This window comes from Halichoerus grypus, chromosome 7 (assembly GCF_964656455.1).
Source record: "Halichoerus grypus chromosome 7, mHalGry1.hap1.1, whole genome shotgun sequence".
Classification (NCBI taxonomy): Eukaryota; Metazoa; Chordata; class Mammalia; order Carnivora; family Phocidae; genus Halichoerus; species Halichoerus grypus.
The window spans coordinates 21,852,645-21,870,947 of NC_135718.1; positions in this window are offsets into that span (position 1 = coordinate 21,852,645).

The following is an 18,303-nucleotide window of genomic DNA, read 5'->3' on the forward strand; positions in this document are numbered from 1 at the left end:
TCAGTGCAGTTTCCCAGACAATTTCCTAAGCGAATGGAGTACTTTGGCATTTGGCCTCTAGCTAGTTCTTGATGCCCATTGATAAAACTGGGCTATAGGAAAAGCTTGTCCTGAAGATGCCTCGGTGTCTTTCCCATTCTGCATTTCTATTCTTCTTTCCACTCTTCCCACTGCAGCCCACATACCGGATCCTCTGTGTAGACTGCTGACATTTGAACGGCTAGGACTCCACATATGGCACTATTGAAACTGAAGTGCTGTCTTATCTTTTGACTCTCTCTGTACTCCCTTCATTGCTTAGAAAGGCTAAAATTCAGATAATATATTGGATTTCCGAGCCTACCTTGAGTTTAGTTTGGACCTAGAGTAGGTCAATGAAGCCTGGAAGAAGGAAGAGAGTATCCACCAAGAGAAAGCAAGTGTGGCCGAAGGGAAGATGGGAGAGGTAGACAGAGAACTGACAGAAGGGACTCAGGAGGACCTAGTGTCCTTCCTGCTGTGGAGCACAGACATGCAGGAGCAGGCACGCAGCCCGGGGAGCCGGCGTGCCATCTGTCAGGAGCTGGAGAGTGCAGGCGAGAGTTGCGGCCAGCAAACTGAAGATGGCTAGCAAGCAAGATGGAAGCACATGGGTTACTGACACCACCGTGACACTTAATGAATCAACCCGGGACCGTCTATATCTTGCTCGGTGACAAAAGAAACACACTTATTCTAAGCTATTTTGAATTAGCTAAAATCTTTCTGATTCAAGCCCAACATAGACTCTTTGGGGTTTTTCCACCCCACTGTCTTTTGTACCATGTTTGAATTCACAACCGTACTAGAAGGGAGATGATACATTTTCCTTAATTTCTAACAGTTGGAGGACATTTTTATGCAATAAAATTGGACTGTGAAAAGTGCATGGAATGACTAAATTTTAAAACATATGTCAGATTTATTTATTCTGCAATTGTATAAAAGCATACAACTTTGATGAAGGTAGAAAAAAATATCAAGGAAAATTTCAACACAGGAGAGGTGGAACAGGACTCTCCATGCCCCTGAACTGAGGGATATAAACATATCCTGTTACAAAATAATAGTTTAGAACTGAAGCTAGTGACACCCGAAGTTCATACAACCCTGACATTTGAGTCAGGCCAACTATAAAGCCTGTAGTTGGTCCTCTGGGGGAGGCGGAGGGTAATTGAAATGTGGCTAAATAGGGAATCATTATTCATTGCCTCCTGGCTCTTGTCAGCAGCACTCAAAGGTCTAGGGAACTGGAAACTTCATTAAATCCGTAATAACCACATTTCCAAATTGTGGCCTTTGTCTCGGTTTAGTTACCTGTTTGCCACCAAATCATCCCTTGCTATTAGTGTGGAAATTAGCTGAAAGATGGTAACCGCTTTCCTCAGGATCTTCCTCAGAATAAATTCATGCACAGCTCTCCTTCTATTTGAGGACTGCGGGAATTTGAAAACAGCAAATCAGTTATCACTTGTTAATGTTTTGTTCACTAGGGAGCATTTTTAATTAAAAAAAATTTTGTTTGAAAGTGGTGTTTGCCTCACATCTGCTGACATCTGGGAAACTAACCGTGACCCACCCTTCAGCTGTGGGTGACCATGTTGAATATACCGCCATAGAGTATTAGTTTGATACCTTAAAAAAAGAAAGACAGTTTTACTATTGAAATAAAATTTAAAACTGCATTTTATTTCTGAGAACATAGCCTGGTTAAATGGAAATGAGGGGAATATAGTTATTAAATTGTTCTCCACAAATGCTCTGTGTCCCTTGGGCTGGGTTGCTGTTCCTGGTGGCAGGTCTCGCTGCTTAATTGCTTTCATCGGCGTGTCAGACTAAGGTTGGAAAACAAACAATGTGTTTCAGAATGTCTTCTCTTTTAATTAATTATGACAGCGTAATTTGCTTCAATCTTAAACCAAGTCAGAACTTGACAATATTTTTCTTAAAATGTTGAGAACAAGTTCATAAAAGCATGAAATAAAAGTACATCTCCTTGTGCAACTTTTTTTAAAATGAGATGTCCAAATGATTTTTATAATTTTACTGAACTAGCTGTTATAAATATTAACTTTTTAGACTGACACAATCCTTATACTATCATTAATGAACTATGGAAAATGAGGTCTAAATGCTGAAATCATTTGGCAATTATTCAAATAGTTGGAGTATCTTTTCCAGGGAAGGATTATGAAAGGTGAAGTGTCAGTGTTGGATGGGAACATATTTTATACATTCATCGGTAATTGGGTAATCAGTGCAGTTATTTCTGATATTGGGAGTGCTGAGAATTTTTTTACATAGAATATTGAGTAAAGGCATTCAATTTAACAAATACTAGGCCTTTATTGTACTTATGAGAACCATCCCTCCTGTCCTCACACACACTCAGTCAATCAGTTACAAAACTAAGATTACGGGTAGATTCCTATTCAATAATAAAAAACACTGTTATTTACTGAGGGCACTCAGGTCCAGTGCATAAAGTTTGTAATACTCAAAACAGTCCTGTGAAGTTATATAACAAGCCCATTTGACAGCCATGGTAAATGAAGACCAAGGAGTTTACAGATCGTGCTCTGGAAGTTATTGAACCAGGATTCAGAGAGAAGTTTATTTTGTTATTCTACAATTAAGCTCTTAACCCACTATGGAACAAACGGTGTGCAGGTGCGCGCGCACACACACACACACACACACACACACTCATGCACATTCACAGCGTGAGGAAGATGGCTGTAGTGCTGGTGCTAATTGCAGGGGGAAAAATGGAGAAAGTGCATTCTAAAAAGAGAAATTCATGAGGACCAAAACTAGTGGCTTCATTAACCTTCTCCCACCAAATTCTGAAAGTTTTAGGGGATTGTCACAAAGAACAGTTATGAGACATGACTGTAGGCTCCAAATTGAAAGCATGAAAACAAAGTCAGGATGTATGCTCTGTGCCAGAGAAATAGAATCTAGCTGAAGAAATCCCGTACAGACAGGACCAGCACAGAACCCTACACCTGTTTGCTTTAAAATACTTGTTTCACTCAAGCTTTACTTCATAAATATAAGAAATGATTTCAGATACACACTTTATAGTATACTCTGTTTTTACTTCCCATTTGATTTTTAGAATGAATATGGTTAGCAGGAAATACATCATGCTCAACTTAGGATCTTTAAAACTCAAATATCCAGGACAATTTAATCTTATTTTTATTTTTTAAGTATTATTTAAAGATATTTTAAAGCTGGTTTGGGAATGGGGTAAATTATATTAGGTTTGAAAAGGACAATTGTAAAAGTAAATGTAACAGTAAAAATAAACAATGCCTCAAAGAGTACCCAGCACATAGTAGGTCTTAACTAAATATTTGGTAGATGGTTAGATAAAGGACAATGGCAATGTATTATATTATTGTTTTTGTAGCATATGAATGCTTACCAGGCTACAAAATTTCATCTAGGGGTGCTTGGGTGGCTCAGTCAGTTAAGCATCTGACTCTTGATTTAAGCTGAGGTCATGATCTCAGAGTTATGAGATTGAGCCCTGTATGGCGCTCCACACTGGGCATGGAGTCTGCTTAGGATTCTCTCTCTCCCAATTCCTCTGCCACCCCCCCCCTAAAAAATTCATCTAGCATTGGCTAAATGTCATCTTGAGATTTTATTTAAAACATGTCTGAGATGATGTTTCATTCTGGGGGAAAAAAAAAAAAAACAGAAGGAAAAAATCTTGCATTTGAATCATATACTAGAATACCAATTTTCATAAATAATATGAAAATATTTCCAGTGACCTGTTTCATTTTAGATTAAGCCTGAACAAATAAATACTATGAAATCCTTCAGAAATAGTATTTCTGTTCCTCAAGGAGGAAATAGATGTGAAGAAAGAAATGCCTTCTTTTATTTTTTTTTTCAAAATGTTTTTTAGATTTTTCATTTTATAAAATTATTTGGGGAAAAAAAAAAAAACTCCTGTCTCCTACTTTTTATGTTCCACAAATGAAAGACATTTTTAGGAGTCTACAGCTCTCCAAGTAAAAAGTAATCATAAATTGAATTTTGCAAGACTCTGTTTTTTTAATACTGACTTAAAAAATATAAAAACAAGGAGGGGTTGCTTGAGAGAGATTCAGAATCAATCTCATTTTAGTGGTGACTGCTCATGACTTGCATAAAATAAATTAGTCTTGTTTGGAACAATCGGAAGTACATAATAGGATTGTAAAGTAAGACAGCATGGTTGCCTGTCTGGCAAAATAACAGAAGGAAATATTCAGCTCATCTTTGTTAACCCTTTTACAAAATCATTAATGTTTGTGGCAGAAAAGGGAAGGAGGTATCAATGGTTAACTTCTCCAGCCAACAGCCTGGTCAAAGAATGAACTCTATTTATTTATTTATTTTAAAGATGTTATTTATTTATTTGACACAGAGAGACAAAGTGAGAGCAGGAACACAAGCAGGGGGAGTGGGAGAGGGAGAAGCAGGCTTCCCGCGGAGCAGGGAGCCCGATGTGGGGCTTGATCCCAGGACCCTGGGATCATGACCTGAGCCGAAGGCAGACGCTTAACGACTGAGCCACCCAGGCGCCCCTGAACTCACTTTTATTTAAATACGTTGTATGTGCATTGGGCTTAATGTAGTCCAAATAAAAGATGTTACTTCTCATTGTCGAGAATAAAGTTTGGTATGAAATACATAATAACCATTTACTTAACTTTTTGTTTCATTTTGGACTTCTCAAATCTTCAGATTGTTTTCTGGATGAGTCATAATAAGCTAAAAAATCTAGCATATTCCATGTGCATCTATGTTACCAACAGACGTTGGAGTACTTTGTTGGAGTACTGTTTACATGCGAGTCACCAGGTGCACGAGGGATTGGTGCTCTGTGGCAGCTCCGTGCTCCAGGAGCTGCTGACCTGCCTAATAGAAGAGTGACTCAAATGATGCAGTTCTTCACCAAGTCTGGCAAAACAACTGCTCTTTGACCTCTGCTTCAGGAAACTGAGGCTTGGCCACTGTGACAGAACTGTCACTCTTTCTAGACCCCCTTCACCCCTTAGAAGTCTCTCATCCAAGTACTTGTGTTAGGGAAATTGTTATGCCCCTTGCCCCTGAATATTTTCCGAATTGTTCTCAGAAGGTCATTTTGGTGTCATGGACTCTCTCTCTGTAATCAGGAGTTTAGATATTTTTCCCTGGATTTTTTCTCTCAGGAGTACTTAAGGCAGGTTGAATGCATGCCCCATAGTAGTGCACATTTGTGTTAGCACATTCGCGTTAGCTCCCTGTTAGCCCACTCCTGGTAACAGCCCGTGTCCCATGTTAGCCTCTGGAATTTTAGGCTTCTTTCATGTCAAAGACACAAAGGAGAAGCACTTTTTACTCTTTAAAAGCAGGGTTAATTACATGGAAAAGATTTCTGAAAGGCCAAGGAATGAAGTTCATGTGCATTTAAACAGCTTCAAGTTTGAGCAAATGCAACTCCTGCGAAGCTGGCTTTTGTTACAGGATAGTGCCGGAAGTTAAGGGCTGGGGAGGTCAGCCCAGAACAGGTAGCCATCCTGTGAATGGAAGAAGAGCCAAACGGAGGTAAGGTACAAGCAAAGTCGGCTGGGCATGCAGGCTTCCTACCTCTTACTCTTACCTAACCACTATATTTTCCTCATTTCCAAAGTTCCAGCTGCAAAAGACCATGTGTGTAAGGACATGTTTGAGGATCTTGTAGACAGAATCTAGAGGCTGTGAAGGAGAAGCATTTGTGAATAACAGAATCAGGTGGCTAGATGAGAGGCTGCTCAGAATCCTGCACTATTCCATGATGCTGGGATCAGGACAGGTGTGAGTTTCATTGTGTTTACTGTTTCCCATAAAGAATTCTCTGTGCTGAGAGTGGAATCACCTGCTTTTTATTGGTTTAGTTATTTTTAGAGAGGCAGGGGGGAAGGGCAGAGGGAGAGGGAAAGAGAATCTTAAGCAGGCTCCACGACTAGCACAGATCCCAATGCGGGGCTCAGTCTCAGAACCCCAACATTATGACCCGAACTGAAATGAAGAGGCACACACTTAACCAACTGAGTCACCTGGGTACCCCTAAAATGACTTGTTTTTTCTTGCTACATGCTAGAAGTTCATCCTTCTCCCTGCAGTGAATGGTGGCAGTGCAGAGATTTTCTTAGAAGCCCATCATTTTTTGTTTTTGATTAATTATGCGATTTCACTATTGAATTTTGCATCTTATTTTCACTTCCTATTTGCCTATAAAGTTCATTGTTGGGATTTAGTTATAATCATTTCATAATTACTGTATTACATCATTAACTGATGTCCATTCAAGCCATTAACAATACCATTTGATATAAAATTCATCAAGTCTTAATGGTAATCTGTGGCATTCCTGTAGTGGCCAATCTCTCCTCTCTGGCTCCTTTTTTTTTTTTTTTTTTTTTTTTTAAGATCTGAAAGTGCTTTTGGATCCAGAGATGATCTTAAATCCTACCCCATTAGTAATCTACAACACCCATACACTTCTTATGGAGCCTTTTTTCTCAAACACAGCTCCATCTCCCTTCACCATCAGTTACTATGTTCCTCTCTGTTCCTACCAGCTCGAATTCATTATATTTCTTCCCAAAAAATATCAGAAAGGAAGTGATAGTTTCAGAAACATAGTGCTATATGGTGACCTCCCTCAGGACTGACTTCTTGCCTCCTAATGTCAAACTGCATGCTTGTCATTCTACTCTTAAGGCTTTACTAGGTTTGAGTGTCCTTGTATTTTCTGGATCTTCAAGAAGATTTCTATTTTATTTCCACCCACACTCTCTGTGGGCTCCTTTGGTACATTATCTTACCATTGTTGGACCTTAGTTTCCTCATCTGTACAATGTGGAAATGGGGCAGGATCATGGTCAAAATCGATTGCTGTATTTTTTTGTTATACTCAATTCCATTTAAATATAATTATATCCTAATTGCTTACAGGCTAAAAGAGCCCCATCACTAGCTTTTATGTGAATTAAAAATTAACTATAGTTAATACTGTGTTGTATACTTGAAATTTGCTAAAAGAATAGACCTTAAGTATTCTACACACACACATAAAAAAATTAATGCTACCTATGTGAGGTGATATATTTTTAATTAAGCCAATCATGGCAATCATTTCACAAAATATAAGCATGTCAATGCATCATGTTACAATATATAAATATATACAATGTATAAATCTATACAATTTTGTCAATTATACCTCAATAAAGCTGAAGAAAAAAATGTTAGCTACTAATAAAATGTGTGCTTCTCAAAGAAGAATGATTTAAGTGGACTGAATATTACCTCTTTAGAATACGTTGGATCTCAGATCTGGTATACACCAAAGGTTCATCCACTCGGGACAATGGAACAACAATGATAGAACCCCTAAGAAAGTAAACCCAAAAAAATCCATTTTGTCTCAGCAGAGTCTGGGGAGTAAAAATCATGAAGCAGGCTTGGGCAGGCAGATTCTAAGCCTCTAGCAGACAGCACAAGCATGGGAGGGACCTGGGCAAGTGGTACAAAGAAAGATCAGGTTTTAGTTTTATTATATTAGTTTTAATGAGGATGTATTTTGTACCAATTTTGCTGAAATATTTCCCTCTTGGGCCAGCTTGGCACCAACTAGAATGCTCTAATCTCATAAGACATTCCTCCCATTAACACATTTCTTTGGATAAGGCAACAAATTATGTCATTTTGTGAAAACTCAAACCCTAGCTATGCTTCATTTTACAATATTTTCAAGCTTTGTGGGATTATTTGATCCATTTCAGGATGTAGGATCAGTCTTACTTTTTTGGAAGGTTTCTCTAATCATAGAATCCTTAATGTCTTTTGTGGGATCTTCTCTTTATCCCTGGCATTCTGAAATTCTGAAATATGTTCCTAGGTTTGGGTGTATTTTCATTCTTTGTGCTAAGCTAATAGTAAACTATTTTAATCACTGTCACTCAGTCTTAAGAAATTTAAAAAAATGTGATAGAAGTATTGATACCTATCATGTTCATTGGAAACAAATTCGAATCTCTTCACACCATATTTGCTTCTTTGAGGTCCTGGAGACACTGTTTGGCACAGTCATGATTTCTAGGCTCATGCCTCGTTCCCCTCCACCCCGTACCTAGTCAGTCCAAACTTTGTGCCCTCTCTCACTCATTCAATTCCGTTAGTCACCAGGGCTTGGTCCAAATCCCATGTGCTCTATCTAGCAAGACCTCTGACAATTCCAATGTTCATGACTCTATTATTTACTGAATCCCATTGTCAATGCCGCACACTTAAGCACCATATTATATACACGGCCACAGGCATGAGGAACTGTAAATATATTAGCATTTCCTAATTTCTTCTATGTAAGTACCTATACTTTCTCTCTCTCTCTCTTTTTACTTTGTTGTCAAAAGAATATCGGGTGATTTTAATAGCAAAATAACTACTGATGATAGTCATCATAATAGATTAGAACTCTAGTTTCATAGGGGTGCCTTGGTGGCTCAGTTGGTTAAGTATCTGACTTCTGATTTTGGTAAGGTCATGATCTCAGGATCATGAGATCCAGCTCCATGTCCGGCTCCATGCTGGGCATGGAGCCTGCTTAAGATTCTCTCTCTGTCCCTCTCCCTCTGCCCCTCATCCCCCCTCTCCCTCACACACGGTCTCTCTCTCTCTCTCTCTCTCAAAAAAAAAAAAAAGGAAGAAGAAGAAGAACTTCACTTTCATAGAAAATGTAATGTTTTTCCAACAGCTTTCACTTGAAATCTTCTACCATTTCCTCTCTCAGTTAAACTACACAAGTTCCTTTCAACTTTCCCAAGGAAGAATGTTACACTATCGCGAATTACTACAAAGATTTCTTACAGGAGTAGAAAACAAGTTTTTTGATTGCTTTAAAAAAATTAGCTAGAAAATTAAGCCCTTACTTTCTCATGGCGACTGAAATAAATGCATGCTCCAATGAAAAGGAGCATAAATCAATTTCAATATTCTCACTGAGCTGCAAATTTTGTTATTGTCCCTCTAGCACAATATAGTTGCCATAAACCATGTCTAAGTAGGTAGAAGAAATTACTTCCATGAGATATTTTCAGTTGGATGAGACTTTTTCGGTTTTTCTGTTCTACCTTATGAGTGCATTTTAATTTAAATGTATTCTTAATCATAGCAAAAGAAAACTCATCTCCTCACAAACTAACCAAAGAACATTAATTTCTAAAGTAATGGAATATTTTAAAAATTCATCCAAAATATCCTAGTCAAGATCTTTAAATATTCTACTGGTATTATTTTTAAAAGGTATTCCATTGCACTGTAATTAGATAGAACTTTTTTATTAGTGGAACACATGAGATGATGTATGCTTTCCAGCTCCCATTTCCAGGCTTGTTATCAGAAAAACACATGAAATAACAGAGTTTACAAAAACAGAGGCTTTCAGGGAACGTCCTGATGAGGAGCTGGGACATGCAAACTTCTGAGTGTTAAAGCCGTCAAAGACAAATGTAATCAAATACAAGAAAGCAGGCTTGTGAGATGGGGAATAGAGGAAACTGATCTTCACACAGTACATTAGGTGATATATGATCTGCTGAGACAAAATGCCAACTTCCTCACTTTCACATTCATCCCAAATCCTCACTTTCAATGTCTTCATTTCAAAGGAGTCTGCCAGGGATGAGGAAGTGGGTTCGATTTGGTATATGAGTGATAAAAATGAAGTGTCCAATTTGTGCACATATATATCCTCCTAAGGACAAACTGCTAGGTTCCCCCAAGAGAGTGAGCTGCCACTGTTTCCACCGAAATGCCCACTCACCTTTGCAGGGAAGTGGGCATATGGCTTGTGTGTAATCAATAAAGTGCAGCTGAAGGGACCCTGCATGACTCTTAGATTAACTGCAGCTTCCACCTGATTCACTGCAACACCTGTCCTCAGAGCCTTGAGCTACCATGTAAGAAATTTAACTTCCCTAAAGTATCCAGGCTTTGAGGAAGCCAAGACAAATAAAATGATCACATGTAAACTCTAAGGTTGGCAGTACTAATCTTTGAGTCATTTCAGTCATATGAATGCATGCAAATTGTCCCTTTGATGACTCTAGTTTTCAGCTAGCGAGTCACCTCCAGTCTGAGACTACCCACCTGAGGCTCCAGACATAAAAAGAGATAGGATACCCCACTGAACAATAACCAAATTCCCAACTTGCAGAATCCACAAGAATAATAAAGTAGCTATTTTAAGCAAATGAGTTTGGGAATAATTTGTTACACAGCAATTTAAAATAAAAAAGAAATTTGTTATTTGCAATTTGGGGCAAATAAAACAACATATATCTACCACCAGCACATAAAGAATACAATAATTTGAGTGAGACAGGTGTGTTTTTTTTAAATATGTTTCCTAGATTTTTTTGGTGGGATGGGTTGGAAGTAGAGCATGCAAGTGAGAAATAAGCCTAGAAATGTTGGTTTGAACCAATATGTCCTTTCAATCAATTGAATTTCACTTTATATGCTATTTCAAAAGAGGATATGCAAAGACCTTCCTTGACACTCCTTCTCTCTAGAGTCCCCTTAGCAGATTTTGCCATCTTGAGCCTTAATTTTAAAATCTAGTACCTAATATTTTGTTTCACTTTCCACAGTATCTCAAAGGATGCTCAGGCACAAAACAATAGCTAGGCCCTTTGGGCATCACACATTCACTCACAATAAATGCCACCTCTTGGAGATATTCTGGAAGAATGAAGACTCCAAATTGTGGTGTTTATGGATTTCACAGTGTCTTCAGTCAGGAGCCAGGGACTGTAATCAAACCTTGAACCTTTATAGTAATATGTTCTGCACCAGCCTGGACGTTGATCTGCCCCTGATCCACTGTATTCCATTTCACTCCCTGTCAGTGAATTGCAGAGTGCTTTTCTACTTTTTTTTTTTTTAAGCATTTTTTCCTTTGAATTTGGAAGGAATGCTTCAAGATAAGTGTGACAGTGGCAATTTTCTTATTTTTCTGAAGCACTACACCTCAGAAAGAGAGATGCTTTTCCAAGGTTAAATGGGTAATTAGTAACTCAATCAGGACTGGAACACATACCATAAAATTTAACATGAGTAATTTAACAAATATTTATGGCACACCTCTCTAAGCCCTGGTCCTGGATTAGGCATTCCTTGGTCATGAGGACTGAAAGCTTGCTATAGAAAAGGGGCTTTGCAATCAGCATGGTGAGGACTAAACCAAGTACAATGAGATTACAGAGAAGAAGCAAGTAACTTTGAAACGCTGGCATGTTTTAAGTTAAGTCGTTGAGGATAAAAATGATGAGCTGCAGGGAGCAGAGAGGCATTTAAATGTGTTCCTGTCTCAAAGAAGAGAATGGGCAAGGACACAAAGTGTCCAGAGTGTGGAGGGAACAGGACGGCATTCAGTGTAATTGAAGTAGGGCCAGAAAAATATAGGTAGGATATCGAGGTGTCCCTTTAGACGATTATAAATTCATATTAATATGAATACACACCAATATACACACAAATATTTATTTATTTAAAAATGCGTGGCTTACTGTCAACTGGGATAAAGGTCATGGGAAAGGACTATTGGGAATCTGCCTGGTTTCTATTACAGTGAGACATTCTCATCTATTCCAAATTTACCTGTAGACATAGGTAACACTTGTCTAGCGTAGTGTCTAGTGTAGGGACCACATGATGAAATTCAGCCTTGCATTTTGGAAGTTTCACTATAGACCCAAAGCAGCCCCCCAAAATATTACAACCATTGTAAAATTACCCCAAAACGAGATGTGGTCAGTGAATATTTTCCTCTTGTAAAATTTGAGCATTATTTTTGTGCTTTTTATAGATTAGTGTCCTGGGCAACTACTTTCCCAGCAGCCACTCTCCCCTGCCCACTGTCAGGCTGAAACATAGGGAGAAAATGGAAAAAGTGGCAGAAGATAAGGTGAGTGGCCAAGTTACAACATTTGGACTAAATTCTGCAACCTATTGAGAGAGAGAAGAAGTTCTCTGTGTGTGTGTGTGTGTGTGTGTGTGTGTGTGTGTGAACAGAACACAGAGCCTAACCTCCCTTTAATCTGTCAGTAGGTCTTAAATTCCGGGTGAGAGATCTGACTGGTCTTTGTTACTCTGTAACTTTAGAGAAAGATATAGCCAGGAAATGCCCTAATAACCTATTTTAAAACTTTATGCCATAAATTCATTGGTTTTCACTTTCTTTCAGCTTCATTTTTAATTTTAGGTACATCTTACTTCTTCCTTCCTAATTCTACCTCATTACCCCAGTCTCCCTATTTTAACCCCATGATTCTTTTTATAATACTATATAGATGACACCTTTATTTTGTGATATGGAGACAAAGTAATCTTTCCCTCATTAAACCAATGAAGAAGCCAAACTATTGTAATACCTCAAAACACTTCTCCAGTGAAAGGAATTACCTGGGCAACTTAAAGATACTGTATCAAAACTTGTAGATGGTCTCAGAAGATAAAGTACATACAAAACCTACTGCAGTACACATTCAACACATGCTCCATAGACAGATGCTTAACGATTAAGTCTTACAAGACTTAGACAAACCTGCCCCTCAGTAGAACTCTGTTCCCATTGTGACAAACCAAAGGGATTTAAGTTCTTCGTTAGAAGAGACTTCATTGAGGGCGCCTGGGTGGCTCAGTTGGTTAGGCGACTGCCTTCGGCTCAGGTCATGATCCTGGAGTCCCTGGATCGAGTCCCGCATCGGGCTCCCTGCTCTGCAGGGAGTCTGCTTCTCCCTCTGACCCTCCCCCCTCTCATGTGCTCTCTATCTCTCATTCTCTCTCTCTCAAATAAATAAATAAAATCTTAAAAAAAAAAAAAAGAAGAGACTTCATTGAATAATGTACCCCATTAGATTTAATGATTTTGGGTGGGGATGTCTGATTTTTTTTCCTCCTGTGGGAAAAAAATGTAGTGTCATTTCATTCTACCAAAAAATTTGAGCACACAATTTCAGGAACCAACAATGAATCTGAGGACAGAAAGTAACCCATGAGTTTTGACCTCAGTTGCTTCCTGAGACTGGAACCCAACAGTGTGCCCACCGATGGCGTGGTGCATTTGAGTGACACAAAGTGCATATGTGCAGGTCATGGCTATGTGGAACTTGTTCCCTAATTTAAACAAGGCAGGGTATTATCCTGGCACCTGATAGCATTCATAGCCATTCCATTTAAGTCAGCTAAAAGAGTAATCAAGTTTCAGTGAATAAAACTATTGCCTTGGAGGATCAGAAAGTGTTCTCTTTTCCTATGGTACATTATTCTATAATTTTTCTGATATAGTGTTCAGTCTGGGGACAAAATTGCTACATTACACAGGGCTGCTTTCAAATCCAAATAGGTTATGCAGAAGACGTCAGGAAACCTGGAAAGTAACTCTAAGGTCTCTCTAGTTACTCTCTGGAAAGGAACTTCAGAATCATTTATTTTCATAGTTTCCAACCTTCTTTTAGCTGCTGACGCTTTTTTTTCTCTCTCTACATCAACCTTGGACAATTAATTCAACACAAATAATACATAGACGTCAAGTGCTCTGATAAGAGATCTAAGTTTTTATCTTAGCTAAAAATGTTCCTAACAATGTGAAATTGAAAAGTCACCTAATTTCTCTGTGCCTCCCTTATTTTTAATCTTTGAATAGGAAAAATAATACCTGTCTTGCTTCATAGTATTTTAAAAACCAAGCAGGTAATTTATGTGAAAATACCTTGGAAATATTATATGTATCTAAGATATTCTTAGGGCATGAAAATAAAAGCATAAAGTTAGCATGTTTTTAAAGTAATAAATTGTGTTATAAACCAGGAGTATTCTAAAATGGAGAAAATGAAATATTATTGGTAGTGTAGGCAATGACCCTTTTCCGGAAATTCTGGATTGCCCAAGGATTAGGATTTAACATGTCCGGGTTTGGGGATAAGAGAACATGATTTTTCCCATGTAATGCAGAAGGGGGTGCTGTGCATTTGCAAACCTTCTCCTGGATTTTCTTCTTCCTTCTCTTCTTTTCCAAATTCTCCATTCTTCTTCCTTGGTGTTAGGACCCATATTGCTTCTCAGGACACATAGGGTACATTATTTACATTTGCCCAGTGAGGCTGGGAATCACACAAGATTTCATTAGCAGTCTGTTTCCAGTAGCCAGAGCCTTGCTGTTGTGAATTCTGACCAATCTGAATGGGAGTCTGGCATTCTCCTCAGTGCCTTTTCTACATACCACATTCTCTTTAAATTACATAGGACTAAGTAATCACCTAAAATGATAAAATTCCATTGGGATCCATATCACTAGGGATGGACAAAGTTACCAATATAACATTGTAAATGTTTCTTCTCTCTTTCTATCACATTTTGAATAGAAAAGCAAGTGCTCTATGTAGGAGGAGGGCGGGTATCCTGAACATGTTCAGTGGACTAGCAAAATAAGAACATAGGCTTACCGGGGCACAGTGGGAACATATAACGCACGGAACATATAACTTCCTATGCTAGGACTTGTTTATCTGTTTTCAAACCTTCTTGGAGATGGAACAGGAGTATAAGATACATAACCCCACAGGCTTCCTATAGATGTGATGAAACAAATTGCCTGCATGCCAGAGGCAGCCCTGGGGCCTCCTGATGTCCCACATGTAAGCACTGCCACAAAGTCAAGGGTCTCTGATATATCTGCAAACATTCTGCTGCTCAAAGCAATAATCCAAATTATGCCAAGAGAGAGGTGGTGACAACAGCATTTCTATGTCTCAGTCTTGCCCCTATAATTGTGATGGCTCATGAAGATACTGGTCTTAAGTCTATCTTTGAAATCAGCAGAAAACAACCGTTTTCCATTCTGAAGCAGGCACAATGACTGATTGGAGTAGGTATAAAAATCGCTTTCTGCTTTATGATGTGTGGATTAATGAAAGTATTAAACCATTCTAATGATAGATAAGGAAATTATTTCCACTGTAGCTGAAAGAAATAAAACTGCTCCATCTTAAATTAAGGAGGTCTAAAACTTTGCAAGCTCATCAAAAGTGCGTGGGCAACAAAGAGGTACAGGTTTATGACCCATTCTGGAGCACCTTAATTTCTTAACATCCATCATTTTTCTGCTTCATTACTGTTGGTGTGCTTCTCAAAAGCTTCTGGGAAAACTAATTTTTGCAGAAAAGGATAATAAATATGGGTCAGGCTAATATCTTTTTTTTTAATAGGGAACACTGGGATTTCCCCATTTTATTAGCATACCGCACTGTTAATTTTATTTCATTGACACTGTTGTCTTTGTAGCAGCTGGGTCCTAAGCTTGAACGGCATGATTTACTACTCAAAGATTAAATCTGAACTAGGAAAATATCCAGGCAGTATCATTCCTGAGAAGGTCACAGCCTGTGTGCATACCCCCTCAAATTGGTGAGATTTGGTCGAGTTTTGTTTATAAAGTCAGCATAAGCTTGTGGAAAATGGGAACACAAAGAGTGATGTCAAGATATACGTACCAATAATCTCCTGTGCAACACTTTTTCCTCTCAGAGGTTCATCTGATTTCAGAAACAGCTGTAGTTCTCACTTCAACACAAGACTTTGACCAACTTTATTCAAATTCAACCTCAGGGCCCAGGCCACTTGTCCTTTTCTTAATGAAGCTGTGGCCCAGGAAACTGATGGGAATTTATTTGGCATTCAGGCATGCACAATGTGGAAGTTCAGTCAATCAGTGACCATGGAGCTACCCCTTGACCCATGGGTTAAGAGCTTAGGAACACATGCTTTCCCCCTTTCATTCCCTGGGCAAGAAATTTAGAGAGCCATTTCAAAAGCTGCACAGAAGGTGCTGGGATCAATCACCCCGAACAGTGGCCAAATCAATAACTTGTCCTTGTGTTGGCTTCACTTTATTTCCTCTGTCCCTCATATGTGCTCTATGAGATTACACCACAAAATAAACTACCTTTTTCTCATGCTAAGCTTTAGGGGGCGAACCATACTAAAACAACATTTCTCTTACTTTTCTTCAAAGGTGTTGATTATAAGTCACCTGTGCTGATGTTCTCTCTTCCATTACCCACCACTAATGAATCATGGAACTCCTGCACCCAGCCAAGGAATGGCCTCACAAAACTTTCAAGTATAATGTCCAGTTAGATTTATCACTTGTTTTAATTTGGCACATATCACCCTTCCTTGCCTGAGGTCCTCTGCTTCTGTTCCAGAGGGAATCCAAAGTCAGCATGGGCCTCTGCTTCTTTTTCTGGAACCAGCTGCTTTCCATAACTGCATGAAGGACTAAGGTCTCCACCACTCGGTGTGTAGTTCTTCCATCCTTTCATGCATTTGGATGTGGATGCCAGGCAGTCTGCTAAGCTATTCCTCAGAGCAGTTCTCTTTCTTGCATATCAGCCAATGGTGTGTAGGATTCAATTTTCTGTCTCACAAAGAACCTGCATTTTTGAGTTCCTGACTTCAATACCTGATCATTTTTCTTCAACTTATTAACTTAATCTCTCATTTTTCAGTCTCTTTTTTACCAAATTAAACCTCAGAGATGCTTAACCATGTCTTCATTTCTTGATTCCAATTAATTTGATTTCATCCCTGGAAACCTGGAATAGTGTCCTTTACCTCAAGAATACAAAATTTGTTTCCAAAAGTAAGAATGAGAATATTATGATGGTATGGAAGTTCTGATACCTGTTTCCTCCCCAATTATTTCATAGCAACGTGAAGGTGAGCTCTAGCTCTAGCTAATTACTATGTCCTTCTTGCCATCATTGCACATTAAAGATTTACCATAAGTAATTGTTGAAAGAAATTATTAATGGATAAATCAATACTGGCTGGAGAAAAGCCACTAACCATGAAAGATGTGGAAATCATGACAAAGTGAAATGGAGAATTTCAGGCAACAGAGAAGAGAGTGGTTCCTTTACCTCCCAACATGTAGGCAATTGTAAACTCCTGAAACATGCCTTAGGAATTTCATTTATAAAGACCCTGGAGGGAAAAGCATTTGTCCCAGTACTCAATACATGGATGGGTAGGTATGCTCTATGGTATACCACTTTTACCCAAACTCACCATGTCTTAGATCATATTTTATTCTAGTCATTGCTGAGCAACCAGTTGCATGTAGGTGTAAGCTGACAGCACTTCTATGGATCTAGACTTGCCTAGATTTAATAGTTAATTTGGCCAGTATGTTACTTTGTGTTCTTAAGCAAATTTGGGTTATATTTCTGCTATTCCTGAGTGATCTGACCCCACCATGGTAGGTACTTATCAGACCATGGTTGCTGAAATTGCCTATTTACAGTTAAACCTGGGCATGGAAATAGCCACAGATGTTCAAGTACATTATTTGGATGTCATAGTCTTCTATGTACCCATAATGAAGCAGCACCCTACCTTTTGATGATCAGGGTCAGTTACCAGTGTCTATATGAAAATGTTTTTCTTTGCTCACTGAGGAGGCAAAAGTGACCAAATCCAGCTACAGATTTCAAGATTAGTGGAACTCATATTATACTGTCTGGTTAGGATGAACAACCAACCAATTTGTCTGGGATGAAGGGGGATCCTAGGAGGTAAGACTTTCAGTTTTAAAATATGGATAGTCGTAGGCAGCCTGGGACAAGTTGGTCACCTTACCTGTGGTCAAGGGCTTCCCTAATTAGGAAGAAGTACCTCTATATCCATGGACACATGATGCACAAATATTGCAAGTGGTTTACTGTGAGGGCTGGGAAGAAGGTCCATTCCTGTATTTACCCTTAAAATCCCAGACCTATATATTCTACCTATTAGAACCACAATACCATATAATCACTATTGGTTTAAGTTTTAAAATGTTGCCCAATATTCATTGATTGTCAGCTCAACCTGGTGCCTCCGCCGCACTTTCAAGAGGCAACTGTTACTATAGTTTATTACACTAAGCCTGGTCTTTTGAAGAGATGAATGGTTTGTCATAGATTAAGAGCCTTTTTGTGGGTTGGATTTAATGTGAACATTAGTGGATCTAAGCCACCCAAGGGATGGACTATTATCAGGTACTTCCTGTGCTCTGCTTAAGAGAACACCTGCAGGAAACTACTTAGCCATTTCTAATACCTGTGTCTGGAGGTAGAAAGAAGTTAGAACTCTGAGGGACAGTCTGTGACCTATGGAGACAGAAGCCAATTCTCTTTTCCCATTCCTTGC